Genomic DNA, 22,983 nt, shown 5'->3' on the forward strand with positions numbered 1-22,983 from the left:
CTGTGTTCTTGACTCAGTTTTGCTATGAATGTAAAACTGTTCTAAAAAAATGAAGTCGGGACCTTCCTGGAGCTCCAGTGGTTAAGACTCTGAGCTTCACTACAGGGAGCACAGTTTCAGCCCCTGGTCAGGGAACTAAGATCCTGCCTGCCGTGTGGAGTGGTCAAAAACGTAAATACCAGTCCAGTCCAGGTTCGACACGTGATACAGGGTGCTCGGGGCTGGTGCACCAGGATGACCCGGAGAGACAGGATGGGGAGGGAGGTGAAAAGGGGGTTCTGGAAGGGGAACACGTGTACACCCAGGGTGGATTCATGTCAATGTATGGCAAAACAAATACAATATTGTAAAGTTAAAAAAATAGAAAATATACTAATTAAAATAAACATAAATAAACACTTAAAAATACATTAAAAATAAATGTAAAAATACAGGTTGCGTTTGTAACCTGTATGTGCTTCTAATGCCAACAGCAGTTTATGAACTCAGAGAGTTCCACAATACAGTGGAAAGAAGTTGTCCTGTGTATATATTTAGAGAGATTGATTCCCCAGATAGCTAACATTTATTGAGCGCTTACAGTGGGCCAGGCCCTATTACATACACTTTCTTAAAATGTATTCATTTTGGTCTCACAAAATCCTATGAAGTAGGTAGAGCTAAAAAATAAATTAATTTAAAAATAAAATAAAAAATAAAGCCTATTTTGAAATAGAAGTTATTTCTTATGTTTAATTGCTTCTATTATTGTTGCTACCACTATAATATTTATATATATAATATATATAATATATATGTTATAATATTTATAAACATATTTGTTTTATTAACAACTCATATATTATAAATAATAACAATAATAATTTGATAAATTAATTGTAGGTGCTTTCTCAGTTGAATAACGATTAGAAGCTTAAATAAGTATTTGAATAAGTCTATGGCTGTTTCTAACTTCTGGAAAATGATTTTTTCAGTGTGGTTATGATCAGTATGTTAACGATACCCGACTAAGTGAAGAGTTTAAAATTACTTAACCATGTCTGTAAGATAACCAATAAGCATTTAATAAATCTGTTTTTTAAATAAGTATTGCATAGATTGAAATACATATATAAGAAAATGAATGGGATAAAATATTGTAATACTAATTTTGGAGAAATAAAAAATGTTATAAATTGTCTATTTTTTTTCAAATTTGTTTTTATGTTTTGAACACCAGTAAAATCTTTTGCTTTAAATATATTAGTGTGGCTTAACAGCTAATTAATTTAAATTTAGAAAGTCTTTCTGTCTACATTATAAGCTTGTTCTCAATTACTTACTGAATTAAGTAAGATATAAGAAGATACAAGAACTTAAAATTTATAGATTCATTACTTGGAAAAACTAAATCTAAAAATGTAGAAAAATTCACATTAATCATTTAGTTTCAGCACATAAATATAAATGGATTGGAACTAAAATTCACTTCAGACTGTAAGTAATAATTACCCAGAAACACTGCATGAGCTTCATTAAATCTTATGTTTAATAAAAATGAGGAGCACAAGGGACCTGCCCAAATCTGCACAAATAAAAGGATTACCAGTGTCTAATTACTATAAAATGGTGATCATAAAGCTTCATTTCAGAGCATTTTCAAAAACTGAAATCAGGGAAGATGATCTTGAAATTGAAATGTGATTTTCAGGTTGACAGTTGCTTTAACAAAATGCAGCTAATTTTCATGCAGCTGTCTTTTCATGTTTTTTTTTTCTATGTATAACAAATTAGTAAAGAAAAAAGAGTAAAGGAGTTATTGAAAACTTCAACAGCATTCAGTATTTTTGTTTAATACAGGGGCATTTTCAAAAGTCAGTAATTTTTTATGATTTCTCATTTTATATGATTCATGCTATTAAATAGCATCTTTTAAGAAGTCACTTTGGAAAAAACATCTCTAGTTTTCAGAGGATAAGGTGCACAAATCTTGTTTCAGGCAATGGAATCTATATTCCTGATTCTCTATGTAGAATGAACCAGAGAACTTAGCACATTTGCAGACAAATTGGAGGTTCTGAAAAACTTTTCTGTAAATTATTAGAGAATATATATTTAGCTTTAAGTTATATTTGCTTAATTTAGTGAGTCATTCAAGTGCTATAAAGCTTATTCTTTTTTTTTGTTAGTAGAAAATTGCTCTAAAATGTTGTGTTGGTTCCTGCTTGTACAAAAATGTGAATCAGTCATAGGAAAGGGATATATGTATATGTTATATATATATATCCCTTTCCTCTTCAGCCTCCCTTTACTCCCCTTTATTCCACCCCTCTAGGTCATCACAGTGTGCCAGGCTGGGCTCCTTGATTTTATACCAACTTTCCAATAACTATCTATTTTATACATGGTAGTGTATATATGTCAATGTTACTTTCTCAATTCATCGCACCTTTACTTTCCCCTGCTCTGTCCACAAGTCTTTTCTCTACTGGGTTCATTAGTACCACTTTTCTAGAATCCATATGTGTGTGTGTGTGTGTGTGTGTGTGTGTATGTTAATATGCAATATTTGTTTTTCTCTTTTTCATTTACTTTACTATGTATAACAGGATCTAGGTTCATCCACCTCACTATAACTGACAAATTCATTTCTTTTTATGGCTGAGTAATATTCCATTTTATATAATTTACCAAAAATTCTTTAACTATTCATTTGTTGATGGACATCTAGGTTGCTTCTGTGTTCTGGCTATTGTGAATAGTGCTGCAATGAACACTGGGATACATGTGTCTTTTAGAATTGTGTTTTTTTCAGGGTATATGCCCAGTAGTGGGACTGCTAGATCATATGGTAGATTTATTCCTAGTTTTTTAAGGAATCTCCATACTGTTTTCCATAATGGCTGTATCAGTTTACATTTCAACCAGCAGTGCAAGAGTGTTCCCTTTCCTCCACATACTCTCCAGCGATTATTGTTTGCAGATTTTTTAATAATAGCCATTCTGACTGGTGTGAGGTGATACCTCACTGTAGTTTTGATTTACATTTCTCTGATAATGAGCATATTTAAAAGCAGAGACATTACTTTGCCAACAAAGGTCCGTCTAGTCAAGGCTATGGTTTTTCCACTGGTCACGTATGGATGTGAGAGTTGGATGGTGAAGCAAGCTGAGCGCCGAAGAATTGATGCTTTTGAACTGTGGCGTTGGAGAAGACTCTTGAGAGTCCCTTGGACTGCAAGGAGATCCAATCAATCCATCCTAAAGGAGATCAGTCCTGGGTGTTCATTGGAAGGACTGATGTTGAAGCTGAAACTCCAATACTTTGGCCACCTCATGCGAGGAGTTGACTCATTGGGAAAGACCCTAATGCTGGGAAGGATTGGGGGCGGGAGGAGAAGGGGACGACAGAGGATGAGATGGTTGAATGGCATCACCAATTCGATGGACATGGGTTTGGGTGGACTCCGGGAGGGACGGGAAGTCCTGGCTTGCTGCAATTCATGGGGTCGCAAAGAGTCAGACACGACTGAGCAACTGAACTGAACTGAACTGAACTGAATAATGAGCAATGTTGATCATCTTTTCATGTTTTTATTGGTCATCTGTATATATTTGGCTAAATGTGTGTTTAAGTCTTCTGCTCATTTTTTGATTGGGTTCTTTGTTTATGTGATAAATAACTGTATGAGCTGCTTATGTATTTTAGAGATTAATCCTTTGTCAGTTTCTTTCTTTGCAATTATTTTCTTCCATTTGAGGGCTGTCGTTTCAATTTGTTTATAGTTTCTTTGTTGTGCAAAGAGTTGAGTTTTATTAGGTACCACCTATTTATTTTTGTTTTTATTTGCTTGAGGAGCATACCATTAACACATATTGCTTTAGAGCTTTATTAATGTGATAACTATGTCAAGATTTAAATTTTAGAGTGTCTTTTCATGCTAGAATATATATTGCTTTTTGATAGACGTAAGTTTAAAAAAATATGAAATCATCAATTGCCTAGTGTATACTTCTCAAAATACTTAGACAACAATTATACAATTTCATTAAAAAACAGTGCCCACTATGATTGGAGTCATTCTTACTGTGGGGAATCTATGTATTCTCTATTATATAGCTGATTATAATTGAATATCACATGGTTTTTCAGCAACTTACTAACTCCTAAACATAAAATTTAGGAAATACAATTGGGTGGCAAAGAGTCTACAGGCTTCAATAAGAAATAAGAACCTGGTACAAAGTTAACATATTGGCAATGTGGATAAACTTCTGTAATTAAAAAAAAAAAACACTCAGAAGGACTTTAAAGATGATGGAGACCACCTTCCTCCCCACAAATACATTGAAAGTACTTCTGTGTGTGGAACAACCCTTAGAGAACATCTTCTAACTGCTGGCAGAAGCTTCCAGACTTCCCAAAAGGCAAGCTAATCTCCACAGAATGAGGTATGGCAAAATATATAAGAAAAAAACAGAAAAGACAAAGAATTTGAGATAGGGACCTGTGCCTCTGGGTGGGGAGCTGTGAAGGAGGAAAGATTTCTGCACACTCAGAAATCCCCTCACAGGTGAGAACAAGGACGGGGAGCTTTGAAATCTCAGAGGGGAACACAGTAACAGATACTCATAAGGCAAAATGAAGATAATTCACCACAAAAATCAGTTCCAGCCAGCATCTCCTAGTTGAGATATTAGTTGAACACCCACTGTGGTGAGTGGGGTCTGAGTGCTGTGGCTCAGGCATCGAGGGTTGGACCCAGGGAGACTAGGGTTGACTGTCATGAATATACTCTGAGGGGGCTTGTACAACACAGCTGAGGGATTCAAAGGAAAGGCCTAGGCCTGCCAGAGAGGCATGAAGCATTGTCACAGGACATTGTGTGCTCAAGCCCTGTGTGTCTAACTCTGTGCTCAAGCAGGACACAGGGCCTTGCCTTTCGGAGAGCCATAGGTGGGACGTGCTATGGACTGTGACCCCAGAGCTATTAATAGATATGGCAGGCCAAAGCTGCCTCCAAGGTTGGTGAGAGTGCCAGAGTTGGGACTAGCCACCAATTGCAGTTTGTGATCTCAGAGCAGAGAACACAGACTGGTTGGCCACCACTGAAGCCTGTGCGTGTGCAAGAGGCAGATGACAAGACCCTGCTGTGGTCCTGCCTGCATCTTAGTGGTCACAGCTACCACCAAGCTGTGAGCAGGCACAGGGCAATGCCACATCTTCCTGGGAGCCTATGCAGCTTGTCTATGCCAAGGGTCTAACAACACAGGACTAATTCCCCTGGGGGAAGACCCTCCTCAGATTGTAGCAACTTTCCGCAGACCTGGGCCACAGCAGGCACTCAGTGCACACGCCAATTGTGTCTGCCATATCCCTCCAACTCCCCAGCCCAACTGAGCTTGTGAAACACAGCAAGCAGCTGCTTTTCCCCCTCTTGTCTGAGTAGGGAACAGACGCTAGAGAGCAGCCTACAGAGTAAGGCCAAAATTAAAGCTGAGCACCAGGGACTGTGACCAAAGAAAAGAAAAGGAATGCCCTCCTGAACCCACAGGTGCAACAGATTAAATCCCTGCAATTAATTTGAGACTTTGGACTTGGGGGTAGTTGTGAAATTTGGAAGCAAGTAAAAGCTGCAGTAAGGCCAGATCTAAGACTTGTGGTTTGACTCCACAGCACCCACAGCAGGTCCAGAGACCTTCCTAGAAATACTTGGAGGACCTCTTCAAAAGGCAGATTGTCTAGAGCTCACTATGAGGTGAGGACAATGGAGGACACAGGAGGACATTCTCCTTACTATGCCTCCCTATATATACTTTTTTTTTTCCTTTTTTGTGTTGTTCTACTGTTCTTTTTTTTTTTTTATCATTCTTCTATTTTTTAATTGCTTTTTCTTTTTAAATGTTTTAATTTTAAATAAATTTATTTTCCTATCTTTACAGTATTCTTGCTATATTGCCTTCCCCAACCCCCCCCCTTTTTTTTTATTTTTGCTAGTCTATTTTTTACTATTTGTTTTCACTTATGGGTTTGTTGATTGGCTTGATTGCTCTTTTTTGGTTCTTGCTTTTATTCTGGTTCTTGTTATTATTCTTTTTCTTTTCTCTCTTCTCTGAGTATGTGAATTTCTTTGGGTGTTCTCCTCTGTTGAGTGTTGCTTTTATGATTCAAATTGGGGCTTTGTCTGTCCTTTCCTTTTTTGTTGGTATGTTTGTTTAACTTTTGAAATATGCCAAATATATGTAAATGAAAATTAAACTGACCTAACATCCCAAGAGACAAAATTAATCACTGTCTTCTGTTTGTTATATTAATTGTAAACTTTTTCCTATGTTTTCATGTAGAATTTTTAGGTTAAATTTGTACATATGTGTGTGTATGTGTTTATTTGCAAGTGATAGTTCTCTCTACTTCATACAAAGTGCCAGTGACCATAAGTTTAGTGAGATTTCTCATCTTCTGCCCTATATCTCCTCATGTATTTCTTTTTCCATTTACCTTAAGACATCTTCAAGTGTCTGCCATGTACACAGTGATATATGTGGAGGAATTATCTTTTTAGACACTGCAAAGTTTACCCATATACTGTTTTCTTCTTCTGGTCATCTTGCTGTCATTCACTACTACAGCTTCTTTCAGTACCAATAATCTTTAAAGGCATTGGCTGCATCCACTTGTCAATGCTATCCATTTCCCATTCAACTTTTCATTGGCACAACTTCTCATTGAGTAGTTATTGAATTTCTCCAAATTTATTCTCTTTGAGGCAGATGTAAAATTAGTGGTCTTCTCATATCATATCACACATTGTGATTGGAACTAGAGCAGTGATATCTCTTCTCTAGTTTTAGCTATTGCTTCCTAAAGGCAGCTATCTCTCTTCTTTTTATTTTTCCATATATTTTGTTGGAGTATAGTTGATTAGGGCTTCCCAGGTAGCGCAAGTGGTAAAGAACACACCTGCCACTTCAAGAGACATAAGGAGCGTGGGTTAGATCCTTGGGTCAGGAAGATGCCCTGGAGGAGGGCATGGCAGCCCACTCCAGTATTCTTGCAAGGAGAATCCCATGGACAGAGGAGCCTGGCAGGCTATGGTCTATAGGGTCACAAAGAGTCAGACATGAATGAAGGGATTTAGCATGCACACATGCATAGTTGATTAACAATGTGTTAGTTTCAGGTGTACAGTAAAGTGATTCATATATATGAATCTATTCTATATATGAATCAATATACATATAATGAATCTGTTATTTTTCAAATTATTTTCCCATTTAGGCTAATAGGATAGAGAAGATATGGCAAATGTATACAGTGGAATATTATTCAGCTATTAAAACGTATGAAATAATGTCATTTGTGCAACATAAATGGACCTACTATCATAATAAGTGAAGTAAGTCAAACAGAGTAAGACAAATATAATTTGATATTGTTTATGTGCAGAATGTAAAAAAAAAAATGATACAAATGAATTCATTTACAAAACAGAAATGACCTGTGTGTTACTACTTTTATGCTTGATTCCAGACATCCTGGGGTTTAAATAAAGATACTGCACTACTGTACTCTGTAGAGTACTGTAAAGTACACAAAAACACAACCACTTGTAAAGGATGCACACATGTGATAGTGTATGCCAGACATGTGAACCAACTTATGTGATTGGCCATGAAAATGCACATTATCATCTTTGAAAGTTTGCAACTTGAAGGTTCGTATGTAGGGGACTTACTGTGTTTAATGTTTGTCAAGTACTTTCTGTGAGCCTCACACAAGGAAGACCCATAATCAATTTTACTAATTAATATAAGAGCTAGGAAAGAGATGTCCCAGAGAAGTATCTAAATGACCACAACAAGTGCAGTCTCACTGGAATGATGAAAACAGAATCCAAATTAAATTGAAGTAGAAGAGTGAGTAGGAAATAAGCAATAGAAACAGAAAATGCACCCAAAACTTCATAAAAATAAGTGGTTAAGTAAATGAGAGAAAAATGTGAACTGGGGAGAACAGAGTCAAGAGAGTGTCTGTTTCTAAGAAGAGAAATAATTTTAATATGCAACAAACATTGGAAAGTAGAGTCCAAGTATAAAAAGACAAATGAGTACTCAAAGGCTGTGAGAGAAAATCTATAACTAGATAGCTGGGAGGGAGAAGGGGATTGATAAAGGCTGACTCAAAGGAATTGGCTACAGAGTCAAAGTCAGGGTCAAAGGAATTGGGTACTCTAAAAAACTAGAGTCATTCATACATTAGAACTGTAGGAGAAGAAGCCTTGGTAAATATATGTTGATTAATTTGTTGGTGTTGACTTGAGCACATTTTGACCAGATCCCTTGACCTGGATCTGGGATCACCTGGTAAAGGAGTTTGAAAGAAAGACAAGAAGGTTAAGGGTAGTTATTGAGGAGAATCAGTGAGTAGCTTGACCAAGGAAATTGAATTATGGGGGAGTTAATTGTGGGTAGTGACTAACCAGGTGTTACTAGACCTGCAGTTCCTCTGAGTAACACGTTTGCTTTGGGTGTGACTCCGTTACCCTGGAGAAGCATAAGCAGGACATGATTTCAACTAAGGTTGGAATTCTACAGGACAGATGGAATGAAATAGTTGAGAAGTTGAGAACTTTGTCAAGAGAATCTCAATGATGGTGTTAAGGGGTGTGGGCAGTAGATAGGAGAATGTAGCTTGACCCCTCAAATGGCTTTTAACATTAATATCCTTAAATATACAAATCATAATTTATGGCAAAAATGATTTATCTAAAAAGGAGTTGGCCAGTTGAAATAATTAAAGCCACAGGAGAATAGCAAAGATAATCTAGTTAAGGTTATATATGTATGAATAAATTTAACCAAAATGTCAGAAAACCTCCTCTGGAGAACTTGGGACAATGTGTCCCTGCTATTTAAGAGGGCCTAAAGCTAGTTAATACTGGTGTGATGATTGTTCATCTTTTATAATATGCTCTAACCTTTTATTTTGAGAGATACTTTAAATAGGAAGCAGTGAATATAGTACTTTAATTAAGCCATCTCTTCTTTACAGCTCTGATCTTACGTTCTAATATATTCTGTGGAGAATGAGCCATACTACAAAAATGTTTAGAATCTTCTTTTATTCTGCATTAAAAAATATATATATTTTTTTAATTTTAAATTAGTTTATTTATCTATTTTTTAACTTTACAATATTGTATTTGTTTTGCTATACATTGATGAATCCACCATGGGTGTACATGTGTTCCCCTTCCAGAACCCCCCTCCCACCTCCTTCCCTATCCCATCCCTCCGGGTCATCCCAGTGCACCAGCCCCGAGCACCCTGTATCATGTGTCGAACCTGGACTGGCGATTCGTTTCACAAATGATAATTTACATGCTTCGGAATAATTTATCTCTATGCCACAGCAGAAAATTATGTTTGTAAAATTTATCAAATTTGTATCAAACATCTTGAACACAAGTTGGTGTTAAAAAAGTACCAGGAAGAGGATTCATTAAAGTGAAGTCTTTGTGTGTACATGAATAGGGATATGATTATATATGTGAATTCACACAGATTCTCGACTAGCAATGCACAAGTGCAATACTAAAGTCAGTATCTTGGTTGTGGGTTAAATAGCTGGAGACATCCCATATTTAAAGCTTAAGACAACGATAGGGCATGATGGTCTTGTGAATAAAGAAATTGCTGTTGTTGTTCAGTCGTGAAGTCATGTTTGATTCTTTACAACCTTATGGGCTGCAGCACGCCAGGCTCCTCTGTCCTCCACTATCTCCTGGAGTTTGCTCAAATTCGTGTCTTTCGAGTCAGTGATACTGTCTAACCATCTCATCCTCTGCCACCCCCTTTTCCTTTTGCCTTCAGTGTTTCCCAGAATCTGGATCTTTTCCAGTGAGTTGGCTCTTCACATCAGGTGGCCAAAATATTGGAGTTTTGACTTCAGCAGTTCAGTTCAGTTCAGTTGGTTTAAGTACTTTAAACTTCTAGCTTTGCAAGTTTGCTGCACACTGATTTTTGTTGTTTTTAATGACGGGGAATTGTACAAAAAAATGTCACTCTTGCTTTGTCAGGTGTGATGGAAATAGTTGTGAGGCAGAGAATTCAGCCTGGTTAAGTGCTATCTAATTACTGTTTGTAATTTCAACCACTATCCAGAAAGTGTTATCTTAATCATGCTCATTTTAACAATGATAAAAAATACATTTCTTATGCTATGAAAATGTAGCCTTTTTTTTCTATCAGCAATTTTGAATAGTAGTGTTTATTGCATATGATAAAGATAGAAAATTTGCTGAGAAACAAGATTGTACAAAAATTTTTTGATTGAGTAACACTGACCCATATAAACAGATACAGAACAAGTTGTAAAATAATGTTCATATTAGGTTTTACTTGAATTAAGATATTTTATTTTATAGTGTTTCAAAAATAATAAGTCAATTCAGACAACATGATTATGGAAGGACAACTTTTTACAAAGACAAACAAAAATGTGTTTGCCTGATGCCTAGGGGGAAAAGTCAACTTCCCATGTCCTAGTAAACAACAAAATAATTCAAGTTAAAGCAAAAAGTAGTGCCAATAAAAAATAAACAAGGATGTATTGTGCGATGGGAACTTTGTAGGACTTTATGAGATATAAAACAGGCTGGATCGAACAAATGAAACACCTCACCAGTCTGGTTCACAATCTAAAGAAAAAAAACTAAAACCAACTGTCAATAGTAAGGGAAAATGTCACCAAATGTCAGAACTAGAACTCCTACAGAATAAAGCAGAACATTTTCCTAGAGATAAAGACTGCTGTGCAAACCTATTGGAACTCTATAAATCAAATTCATGAAAAAGGAACACCTCAGTAGACTAGTATGTCAACATTAATAAACACCATCAAATAGAACATTAGAGAAGGAATGGAAAAAGGAAAAGTAGCAGAACTATTTCTAATTTCTAGGCTTGGCAGCGATATGTTTGTGTGGGCTCTAGAAGGTGGCAGTGAGGAAGAAGAAAAACAGCATTAGGAAAATAAGTAGGTGCATAGAATAGGAAAAAAGCATATATCTATAGATGTTGGAATTTTTTTTAAGATGAGCAACTGTGAATAATAGCTACCACATATTGAGTTTGGTTATATGACAGCAACTCTGCTTGCCATTTATAAGATTATTTCATGTTCTCCTCACAATAATTTTTTAAATGTGTTACTATTCTCTTTTAGAAATAATAAGACTAGATCAAGAAAACATATATCAGTTGACCAGTGTCACATAGTAACCAAGTACCTGGAATAAAGAGTCCAACCAGCACACACACAATATTTTAAATGGTAATATATTCACTTGTTCTCTTGTACTGTCATTCTTCTGCTCATCTAATTTATTTTGGTAGCAAAATTGTGATTTTGTACTCAGAGAATTTTTAAAAAATCACTGTATATCACAAAATATGCAATATGTAAATGGTGATTTTTTTAATATAGAAATTATATTACCATATTAAATACTCAACACATAAATCCACATTGCAATTGTGAAAATATGACGGTGATACTGGGTTTCTTTTCAGGTAATAAACTGTATAAGGTGAAAAGTTATTGGATAATTTGACCTGCTGCTGCTGCTGCTAAGTCGCTTCAGTCCTGTCTGACTCTGTGCGACCCCATAGACGGCAGCCCACCAGGCTCCTCTGTCCATGGGATTCTCCAGGCGAGAGTACTGGAGTACTGTCCATTGCCTTCTCCAGTTTGACCTGAGTAGAAACTTATTTTTGTCCCTATAGAATGACTGATGATTAAGTCACAAGAATTTGACCTCTGGGTGAGATTGTATATTAATCAGTGAAGTCTTAGAAAATATTTTTCAAACTTTAGGGTTTTGTTTTAGCTCTGCTGCAGCTGAGCTATTATTCTCATTATAATTAATCAGAGGTTTAATTGCTTAAGGTTTCTTCATTATGGAGCAATGTCGTCGGCACCCAGAGTTATGATTGCTTCTTGATTTATGGTGTTAGAAAGGGCTGCATCCAAATTATCTAAATGAGTAGATAAAATACATTATCCGTTTTATTTTCTGATTCACATGGATCATATTTACAACATAGTCTCATGGGTGACACCACTCATTACACAGAGCAATTCTAAAATGTTGGAGAAGTAGGAGGGCATGTTACCCTAAGGTAGTATTTCTCAACTCAGGCTGTTCATCTTAGTCACTTAGAAAGTGAAAGGGTTAGTCACTCACTCATGTCCTACTCTTTGTGACCCTGGACTGTAGCCTCTGTCCATGGGATTTTCCAGGCAAGAATACTGGAGTGGGTTGCCATTCCTTTCTTCAGAGGATCTTCCCAGGCCAGGGATTGAACCCAGATCTCCCACATTGCCAGCAGATTCTTTACCATCTGAGCTATGGAATTCATAAAAATACAGTTATCAGATGTACATCCCTACAATTCTGATTCAGCATAGCTGAGAAGGGCCTGGGCATATAATGAGTTTGTAGAACTCTACTTGCTTTGGAAGCATAAATGTTTTTGAAAACTATTATTTAAGGACAATATAGAACTTTTGCATGTCAAATAGAGTAAGCTATTTAATTCAACAAATAAATAACAATGACAAAATAAAAAAAAAACTACAAAATATTTCTGATATGCTGCCTGAACTTTGATTTCTAGAATGAGACTGACAAAATGCTGGAGGGTAAATGTATTTGCAGACTTCAAATTCTACGTCTGTGCATGAATACACACATTTATTTTTCCTTTTGTCCAAATCTATTGAAATAGCAAAAAATATAAAATATAAATAATTCTATAAGCATCTTGAAAGAAAGAATTTGCAACTTCCCTAAAGCGAAAGACAAGACTTCTGAATGATTCTTCCTAAAATAGTCCTGAGGGGACAGGGAGGGCAAAAACATCTCAGAAATTGAAAACGAGAGTAGCTGTGATTCATAAAAAAATTCATTGAGTGAGCTATGGCACTCTTGCAACAGGCCGTCTCTATATAGGCTGATGTTCCCTTTCTAAAGATGAGACCTTTTAATAATGTCAAAACCTGTAACTATTTCAACAAGGTGGAAAATGTGTGAGGGTGCTTCTCCATGGAACGGTTAGGATCTGGAGAGAATGCTTGGGAAGTGCCCAGAGATCCTCCTGCTCAGACAAAAAACAAGAAGCTCAAAGTTCCAGAATGCAAAATGTTCACTGTGGCTCAGGCCAAAAATCTACATACTAGCTTTGATCTTCTGTTTTTCCTCACACACCTCAATACTCAACTTATCAGATACTCTTGTTGGCTCCCAGTGCAAAACTTCTACCCATCTGTTCTACACACCTGTCCATTTCCACAGCTGCTGTTATATTTCGTGCTGGCATCACTTTCAGCTTCCTGACTGCAATCCTCTTCTTGGTGTTTTCATTTGCACTCTTCTTCCCTTGCTTTCTATTTTCCAAACAGCTCTCAAAAGAGTATTTAAAAAAATTACATCAATTCATGCTCTCCACTTGTTTAGAGCTCTGTCATGGTTTCTCTTTGAAACTTGAAATAAAAACCAAACTCCTTTCCAGGGCTGAGATATGTTGCATATTCAGGCTTTCATATATCTATAGGCTCCTGTCCTTCCCCAACACAGAGGAGGGCACTCTTTACTATTTTTTTTTTCAAAGTTCAACTTTAAATTTATTTCAAAATTCAAATATTGTCAACAAAGTTAACAAATACACATAACGTACAGGGAAATATACATACATTTAATAGTTTATATAATTTTATTAAATTGATTTATTTTATAATTTCTCCAAAATTTCCCTATGCAAATATAAATCACAGAAACTCTAAGAGAAATACCACTTAGCATGTTAAAAATAGAATTGTAAGAAAGAAATGAAAGTCCTGGGACTTCATCATCTACCATATGTGAATTCCGAGGACTGAGGAGCCTGGCGGGCTACAGTCCATGGGGTCACAAGGAGTCAGACATGACTGAGTGACTAACACATGCACACACATAAATTTTATTGGAAAATAGTTATAATGTCGTGGTAGTTTCTGCTATATAGCAAAATAAATCAGCTGTACACACATATATCCCCCTTCTTGGATTTCCTTCCCATTTAGGTCACCACAGAGGCTTGAGTAGGGCACTCTTGATTTTTATACTATTTTATTATCCTAGGTATATGGCCAGGATAGAACGTGTCTTCTTTAAATATACAAGTGTGAAATGGTACACAAATCTGTAAATAAACAGAATAATTTATGTAAACCTGTTGATGTTCATTGCTTAGAAGAAATGAGCTATCTTTTACAAATTATGGATAAATTATTGCAATGTCTTAGACTGCAGAAAGCCATTATTAAATGCAAAAAATGTATTCTTTCTCCTCCTATTTTTCCAGATTTCGTGTTTTTCTGAGTATGGTTCACAGCAGAAGAGAAATATTAGAAGGAAAAAAAAAGTTCTGATTCTCAACTGATTCTAAAATATCCATCTCTGAAGTAAAGGCAAGCAGAAAAGTAACAGGAATACTAACTCCTTGATTATAAATGTAAAACTAGTAACTCAAGGATTGTCGCACACTTTTCTACTGAGTGATGTCTCTCTGAAATGATAAATTAGCTTCACCAAATATATTCTTCTCACATTGAAATAAACATATATGGGGGAATCCATATTTCCTATGAATAATATTTTGACAAATCAATACAGTTGTTTGTATTCAAGTTTCCTCAAATTTAAAATTCAGATGATAAATGCTCAGGTGATAAGCATTATGGTTCTGGACACATCTGAGGGTTTGTTACATGTATCAATAAGAATGGTATCTAAAATCTAGTAATGATTGAAGGCATATCAAGATCATCCTAAATGATTGTAGGTAGATGGGAAGTTTAAAAGTTAAAAAATTGTATGTAATACTTACTTTACCAAGTTTCAGTTGAAATTTGAATAAAGAATGCCATAAAATGTTAAACGAAGAAGGATTCATTTTAAAAGTCAAATAGCTATTTAAAAATGAAGTTAAACTGAGAAAAGGCAAATGGTCAATGTCATTTTATTCTTTCACTCAAAGTACCACGTGAGAGAGAGATCTCAGGTACTTCTAGCATGTGTGCATGGTCAGTAACTTCAGTCGTGCCTGATTCTTTGCGACCCTAAGGACTGGAGCCTGCTAGGCTCCTCTGTCTATGGGATTCTCCAGGCAAGAATACTGGAGTGGTTGCCATGCCTCCTCCAGGGAATCTTCCTGACTCAGGGATCAAATCTGCATTTCCTGCATCTCTTGTATTGCAGGCAGATTTTTTATCCACTGAGCCACCTGAGAAGTCCCCGATATTTCTAATAGTATTGCCAGAAAAGTGCCCTTTCATTTGGGGGCTTGGTAAAAGCATATTTATTACTTTATAGGGAGTGAGTGTTAACCCCCCTTAAATCTGACAGATCTGACTAGTTTGTGGTAGAAACTCACTTTGATTTTAGTGTGGAATTATGGAATATTTAGTTTGGTATATCATTTAAGAAGAAAAGTATACTAAGAAGTTAGGCACTAATCCTTATATTCTGTTAATTGTTGAATGTAGTTAGACAAGGAGGAAATAGCATTAAAGAAACCAGGCAGATAATATTTCTATCCAAAGAATATCTGATTCAGAAAACTTTCATCAGTGTGGGAAAAATGACTAGTTTATAAGAAATCAGACAGGTTAAGAATTTTGTTTGAATAAAAAACAAAGTTAGCAAGTAGAGACTACAGGTTCTGTCCATGAGGGAGTAACCTATAACAGAGTCAACTGCTTACTATGAAGAACTATTAAAACTTGGTTAAATATATAAAACTTCTATTTAGAAGCATTGGAGAGGTGCCAATGTAGTCGGGACTGGTAAGAATAAAATTAAAATGAGTGAGATGAGCTCAGAGTTGAGCTTCACATTTCATCTGTTTTGTTTTCCCATGAGAGCATATGCTAATTCCCAGAGAGGTGGAGATAGAATGCTAAAATTGAGAAAGGACTAATACTAGGATAAAGACACAGGGTCTTTCCTGGTTGTTCAGACGGCAAAGAATCTGCCTGCAAGGAGACCTGGGTTTGATCCCTGTGTTGGGAAGATCCCCTAGAGAAGGGAACAGCTAACCACTCCAGTGGACAGAGAAGTCTACAGGCTACAGTTCATGGGGTCACAAAGAGTCAGACATGACTGAGCTAATTTCACATTCACCAAAGACACAGAGGTTGATGTTCAGAACTTCCAAAGCAGCTGAGACTTAAGCGAACTTTCAGAGAAAGTCCATGGATTTGAGCCAGTGTATAACCTTTAAAGTTCTTCAAGGGAGATGAAAATTATACACTGAAGGATCTGTTTCTTTGAGAGCAATTTTGAGACTTTAAGTGAAGGAAGAAAGCTAGCCTCTGACCTAGAAATTGATGAGATAATTCTATGAGATGCTTAGTACACCTAGAGCTGTGCTGAGAGCTCCAGTGGTTGTAATTAGATTAGTTCCAGTAGTTGTAATTAGATCATACTTACTGATCTATATGCAAGCCAACAACATTCTGGGACCTCAAGGACTAAGTGTCTTTGGCATGAATATTAGACTTCTTAAAATGGACACCTTCTGTGTGGCAGAGGTGAAGTTTTGTTAAGCGGTTTTAATCATAGGAGCCATGGAACCAGAGTAAGAGATGACGAAGAGACAGAGAACCCATGATGGCAAGTCTCTTAATACATGCATGTACATTACTATTTCAAAAAAATTCTGTGATCATCGAGAAATTGTTAAGAGGCTACTTTGTGTGATGTGTGTTTATGTGTTGTATACAGTCAGACTAAAATGCATCTGCCTTGGATTGTGATTAAAAATTAATATGATCTCAATCACTATCTCAATGCTAACACACAAATGTTGTGTCTACATTCCATAATCCATTATGTTCTTAGTCATGTGTGACTCTTTGTGACACACCAGGCTTTTCTGTCCTTGGGATTTCCAGGCAAGGGTACTGGAGTGGGTTGCCATTTCTACCTCCAGGGGATCTTCTTGATCCAGGGATCAAGTCCAAGTCTCCTGCATCTTCTGCACTGCAGGTAGATTCTTTCCCCTGGAACCATTGGGGAAGACAACTATGATCATGTAAATTTAACATTTTCAGTCTCCTTTAGAAGTAAATAAATAGTAAAATAAAGATAGGCAATACCTCCTACTATTGTTTTCACATAAATCTCAACTAATCTTATACAAGCTAATTATGTGGGTGATAGCACACCAATGAAAAAACCTTCACAAGAGCATTGTATGGGATAAAAAAATACATTGATCTTGTTTGACTCTTCAACACAAAATTTGGAAATAAACAAGTCTGGAATTTATAAAAACAGATCATTTCTAATCATAGCACTGTATAGAAAGGGAGATTTTGAAGTTGTAGAGAGCATTGAGCATGCGAAAACATCCTTAGTTTCATCAACAAGTGATATCTAATTGATCCCCAGTCACCAGAGAGCTAAGAATTATCAATGAAGACAAAATAACCCTGAACTGGGATTCAGGTAACAAAAATTCTAGTCTGGGCAAATCAATTAACCTATTGATTCTTAGTTGCTTTAGATAAAGAACAAGGAATTTGAACTAAATGATCAGAATGGACCCTTCCATCTGGGCCAGTTTGTAAATTTCTTTTCTTTTTTTAAGGATCATCAGTTATTCTTTTCATATGTTAATAGAATAGGAAAATGATGAAGTCCTTGCTCTAATCAGCAGCATATAATTCTTTGTAGCATCACTGATTTTTGAGCAGAAAGAAAGATGGATTAATAGCTAATCTTGTGGAAAGAAGGTTTCACATGCTTCTAGTTAGTTATTCTTTACCAGTCATCTTTTTATTTATTTTTTAATCCTGAGTCTGTGCTCTTCTAAGTAATATCTTGAAAATGTTGGTAATACACTAACGCTTTCAAAGCTTTTGGCTACCATGATACTATTCCAGGGGACAATTAAGTAGCGTAACTTCTCATTTAGCTGGCATTGTTGAGAATTAACTTGATCTGTTTAGGTGAAGTTGATTGAATGCAAATGCTTTAAGTGTCAATTATGAGCTTATACAGTCAGCAAAAGCAAGACATGGAGTTGACTGTGGCTCAAATCATGAGCTCCCGACTGAAAAATTCAGGCTTAAATTGAAGAAAATAGGGAAAACCACTAGACCATACAGGTGTGACCTAAATCAAATCCCTTATGATTATACAGTGGAGGTGACCAATACATTCAAAGGATTAGATCTAGTAGACAGAGTGCCTAAAGATCTATGGAGAGAGATTTTTAACATTGTATAGAACCAAAACCATCTCGAAGAAAAAGAAATGCAAACGGGAAAACTGGTTGTCTGAGGAGGCTTTACAATATCTGAGGGAATAAGAGAAGTGAAAGGCAAAGGAGAAAAAGAAAGATATATCCAACTGAATGCAGAGTTTCAGAGAATAGCAAGGACAGAGAAGAAAACCTGCTTAAGTCAATAGTGCAAAGAAATAGAAGAAAACAAGAGAATGACAAAGACTAGAGATCTCTGCAAGAAAATTGGAGATATCAAGGGAAAATTTCATATAAATATGGGCACAATAAAGGATGGAGACAGCAGGGCCTAATAAAGAAAACACGATAAAGGACCTAACAGAAACAGAAGAGATTAAGAAGTGGTAAGAATATATAGAAGAACTATACATAGAAGATCTTAATGGCCCAGATAACCATAAAGGTGGTGTGGTCACTCACCTAGAGCCAGATCATGGAGCGTGAAGTCAAATGGCCCTTAGGAAGCATTACAATGAACAAAATTAGTGGAAGTGATGGAATTCCAACTGAGCTATTTAAAATCCTAAAGAGTGATGCACTTAAAGGGCTGCACTCAATATGTCAGCCTATTTGGAAAATTGATCAGTGGTCATACTAGAAAAGTTTTAATTCCAATACCAATGAAGGGTAATGCCAAAGAATGTTCAAATTAGAGTACAACTGTGCTCATTTCACATGCTAGCAAAGTTATGTTCAATATCCTTCATACTAGGCTTTATCAGCACATGAACTGAGCATTTTCAGATGTACAAGCTGGGTTTCAAAGAGGCAGAAGAATCAGAAATCAAATTGTCAACATTCATTGTATCACGAGGAAAGCAAGGGAATTCCAGAAAAACATCTATTTCTGCTTCATTGACTACATTAAAGCTTTGACTGTGAGGATCACAACAAACTGTGGGGAATTCTTAAAGAGATGGGAGTACCAAACCACCTTATCTGTCTCCTGAGAAACCTGCATGAGGGTCAAAAAGCAACAGTTAGAATTGGACATGGAACAACTGGCTGGTTCTAAATTGGGAAAGGAGTACGTCAAGGCTGAATATTGTCACCCTGCTTATTTAACTTACATGCATAGTACATCATACAAAATGCTGGATTGAATGAATCACAAGCTGATATTAAGATTGCCAGGAATGCTATCAGCAGAAAGTTAAGAGGAACTAAAGAGCATCTTGATAAAAGATAGTGAAAAAGCTGGCTTGAAACTCAACATTTAAAAATAAAGATCATGGCACCTGGTCCTATCACTTCATGGCAAATAGAAGGGAAGAAATTGGAAGCAGTGACAGATTTTATTTTCTTGGGTTCCAAAATCACTGCGGATGGTAACTGCAGCCATGAAATTAAAAGACGCTTGTTCTTTGGAAAGAAAGGTATGATAAAACTAGACAGCATATTAAAAAGCAGAGACATCACTTTTCCGACCAAAGTTTGTATAGTTGAAACTACAGTTTTGTCAGTAGTCATGTACGGATGTGAGAGTTGTATTATAAAGAAGGTTGAGGGCCAAAGAACGATGCTTTCATGTTGTGGTGCTGGAGAAGACTCTTGAGAGTCCCTTGGGCTGCAAGGAGATCAAACCAGTCAATCCTAAAGAAAATTAGTCCTGAATATTCATTGGAAGGACTGATGCTGAAGCTCCAATACTTTGGCCACCTGATGTGAAATGCAGATTCACTGGAAAAGATCCTGATGCTCTGAAAGTGTGAAACAAAACGAGAAGGCAGGGTGGGGGCAGTGGATAGAGGATGATATTGTTAGATAGCATTACTGACTCAATGGACATGAATTTGAACAAACTCTGGGAAATAGTGGAGAACAGCATACCGTGGAGGAGCCTGACATACTGCAGTTCATGGGGTTGTACATAGTTAGATACGAAATCTACTTAAAAACAGCAATGAGCTTATGACATCCTTTTTGGTGGATTAGAGCTCTATCTGACTTACAGGTTTGGGCTGTTTCTGGGATGATGTTTGTTAGAAAATGCTCCACACTTGCTGATATCTTTGGTTTGTAAATTTTACTTCCTGGAAAGAGTGCAAGCAAATTTCTAAAGTGATTTTGACTGAAGACAATAAATACAATTTTAGTTAATATTTAAAAATAAAAGTTTCCTGCTTAGAAGGAATATTGTGCCAATCAGTAACCTAGATGTTTATTACGATATTTCAACAGAAATACCAGCTATAAGAACCTAGCTCTAAGAACTCTTTTTCCTTATGGATTTTTTTTTTTCATGTTATCAAAACTAAGGAAAGCTTAGTGTAATGAGGAAGTGACCCTTGGGTAGCTGGTAGTGGATATCATAACTTTACAATCTGTTAACTGTAAATTTCACAAGTAATTACAGCCATGAGAGTTGGAACACACATTGAAGATATAATGAAATTATCATGGAATGGAGCTATCTAACCAACAGAAATCTAGCAAAACATAAAAACTATGTTGCTATCCCCCAAAAGACTTGCAAATAATGTCTTTAAAAGCCATAGAGAATTCTTCAATAAATTTTATACAGATGCAAACAGATAACATAAAATAGAATTTGTAGTATTATCCGCTGATGAGAAAAAAAAATCATTTTTTTCCTTAATGAAAAAAAAACCTAGTTCAACTCTAACACATTTAAAAATCTATGAAGCTATAATCTACTTAGGAAATCTACCCAAGATATTAACAAAATGATTTTAAAGCTGAACTACTAACCTTATTATATTAGGAATATATTAATTGTATAGAAAGTTACCCTTATAAAAATTGAATTCATGATAAATTATCACTGATATCTTTTATAACAAAGACTATATTTATATGTAGAGTGTTTATGCTAGATACCTTTGTTTTACTTTATTAAAATGTGGTGACAAATTTCTCACAAGTAATATCACATATCATAAATGTTTATTCAAATTGTGCTTCAAAACTGGTATAAAATCTACAAATGCTATATTCTTGATATGCAGGGAATCTTTTTTTTCTTGTGTTTCTAGACACAGCTCTATTTGATGTATGAGTCCTTTATACCTTTAAACTTTACACAGAAATGATTAAATTCTAAAAATGTTTTTTGCAAAATTGCATGCCCTCTTCTCTACTAATAATTATGGATACTTTTTAATAGATATAATTTAGAATAGAAATAAAATGTAAGTTGAATATAATGGCTCAAGGTAATGATAGCTTAATATGGATTGGTGTTGTCAGGGAGAATTTAGTGGAAAAAAGAGTTAAGCTCACTTAAAGGAAAGAATTGATCAGAATTGAGCTTCTTGTCTTAAAAAAGATAAGTGGGGTATGCATATACACAGAAATTAACACAGCATATGTAGAACTGAGGAATTAGCACAGACAAAACAAGGATTTATATAGAAAAGATTAGTGGTAAAAAGTAAACAGATTCTATGCATTTTTAATAGAGAAGTAAAATTGTTTAGGCTTAATGTAGAAGAAAATAGGGAATCAATGTGTGTGATCTTTACTTTGTAATGCTGGATAGGGACATGATGTAAATGTTATTTTAAGAGGATTAATCTTGGAGCAATATTCAGACTGCCTCTTAGTAAGGAAAAACAATCACCAGAAAATATGAAAAATGTTAAGAATTCTAATATAAGAGCATGAGCATCTGGATAAGATATAAGTAAAGTTATGAAGGGACCCCCTGGTGGTCCTGTGGTTAAGATTTTGCTTCCAATGCAGGAGGTGAAGTTTCAATCCCTGCTCAGGGAGTTAAGATCCCACATGTCTTGTGGTCAAGAAAAAAAAAAAAAAAAGAATAACATAAATAACAGAAGTGGTACTGTAATAAATTTGATAAAGACTTAAAAATAGTCCACATCAAAAATCTTCAAAAAAAACACAAAGGTATAGGGAGAGAAGGGCCAAGTAGTATTCAGACATGGTCAGAGGCAATAGAGAGATGTATTATTTCAAAGAATTTCAAAGCAATAATAAAACTGAATGAAAGTTTATCTGCTTCTGATGTCAAAGATAAAATACATTTTATGGAGGAAAAAAGCAACTTATTTTTGATCTAAGTACCAAATTGTTGCCATTGTTACTCATGAGTTTTAATTATATATATGCAAGCTTTATCTTGGCATATTTTTAATTACCTTTCCTTAACAAACATCACAATTGCAGAAATGTTAATTCAAAGAACTTCTAGTTTTAAAATCAACTTACATTACCCATAGCCTCTGCTATATCATTTCAAGTTCAAGAGTCAGTTTATGAAAATTCAGATTTCTTTGAACTCATTTCAGGTTGAGTTTGTGTTTCAAAGCCCTCTATTATTAGTTATTTCTTCAATAAAATATAGTATTTTTGAAATGGTGATTTTTTTTAAAAAATGAGATAGAACTTAAGTTATTTTGCTTCTGTAATACTATTCTTTATTATTATTATTAATTTGCATATCTTCAAATGACTCGCTTATCTATCTATTTATCTATCTATATATATACACACATATATACGTATGTATATATGAGATTCAGTAAGACAAACTGTCACTTCTTTTCTGAGCATTACTATTTGTTTCATTTCAGGATTTTTACTGAAAATGATTTTCCTGTATAGAAAAAGTGGTGTTAGAAAATAATTCATCACAGTTGTCAACATGTTAAACATACCACAGAAATA

Source organism: Giraffa tippelskirchi, chromosome 11 (genome assembly GCF_054371585.1).
Source record: "Giraffa tippelskirchi isolate mGirTip1 chromosome 11, T2T-mGirTip1v1.2.pri, whole genome shotgun sequence".
Lineage (NCBI taxonomy): Eukaryota > Metazoa > Chordata > Mammalia > Artiodactyla > Giraffidae > Giraffa > Giraffa tippelskirchi.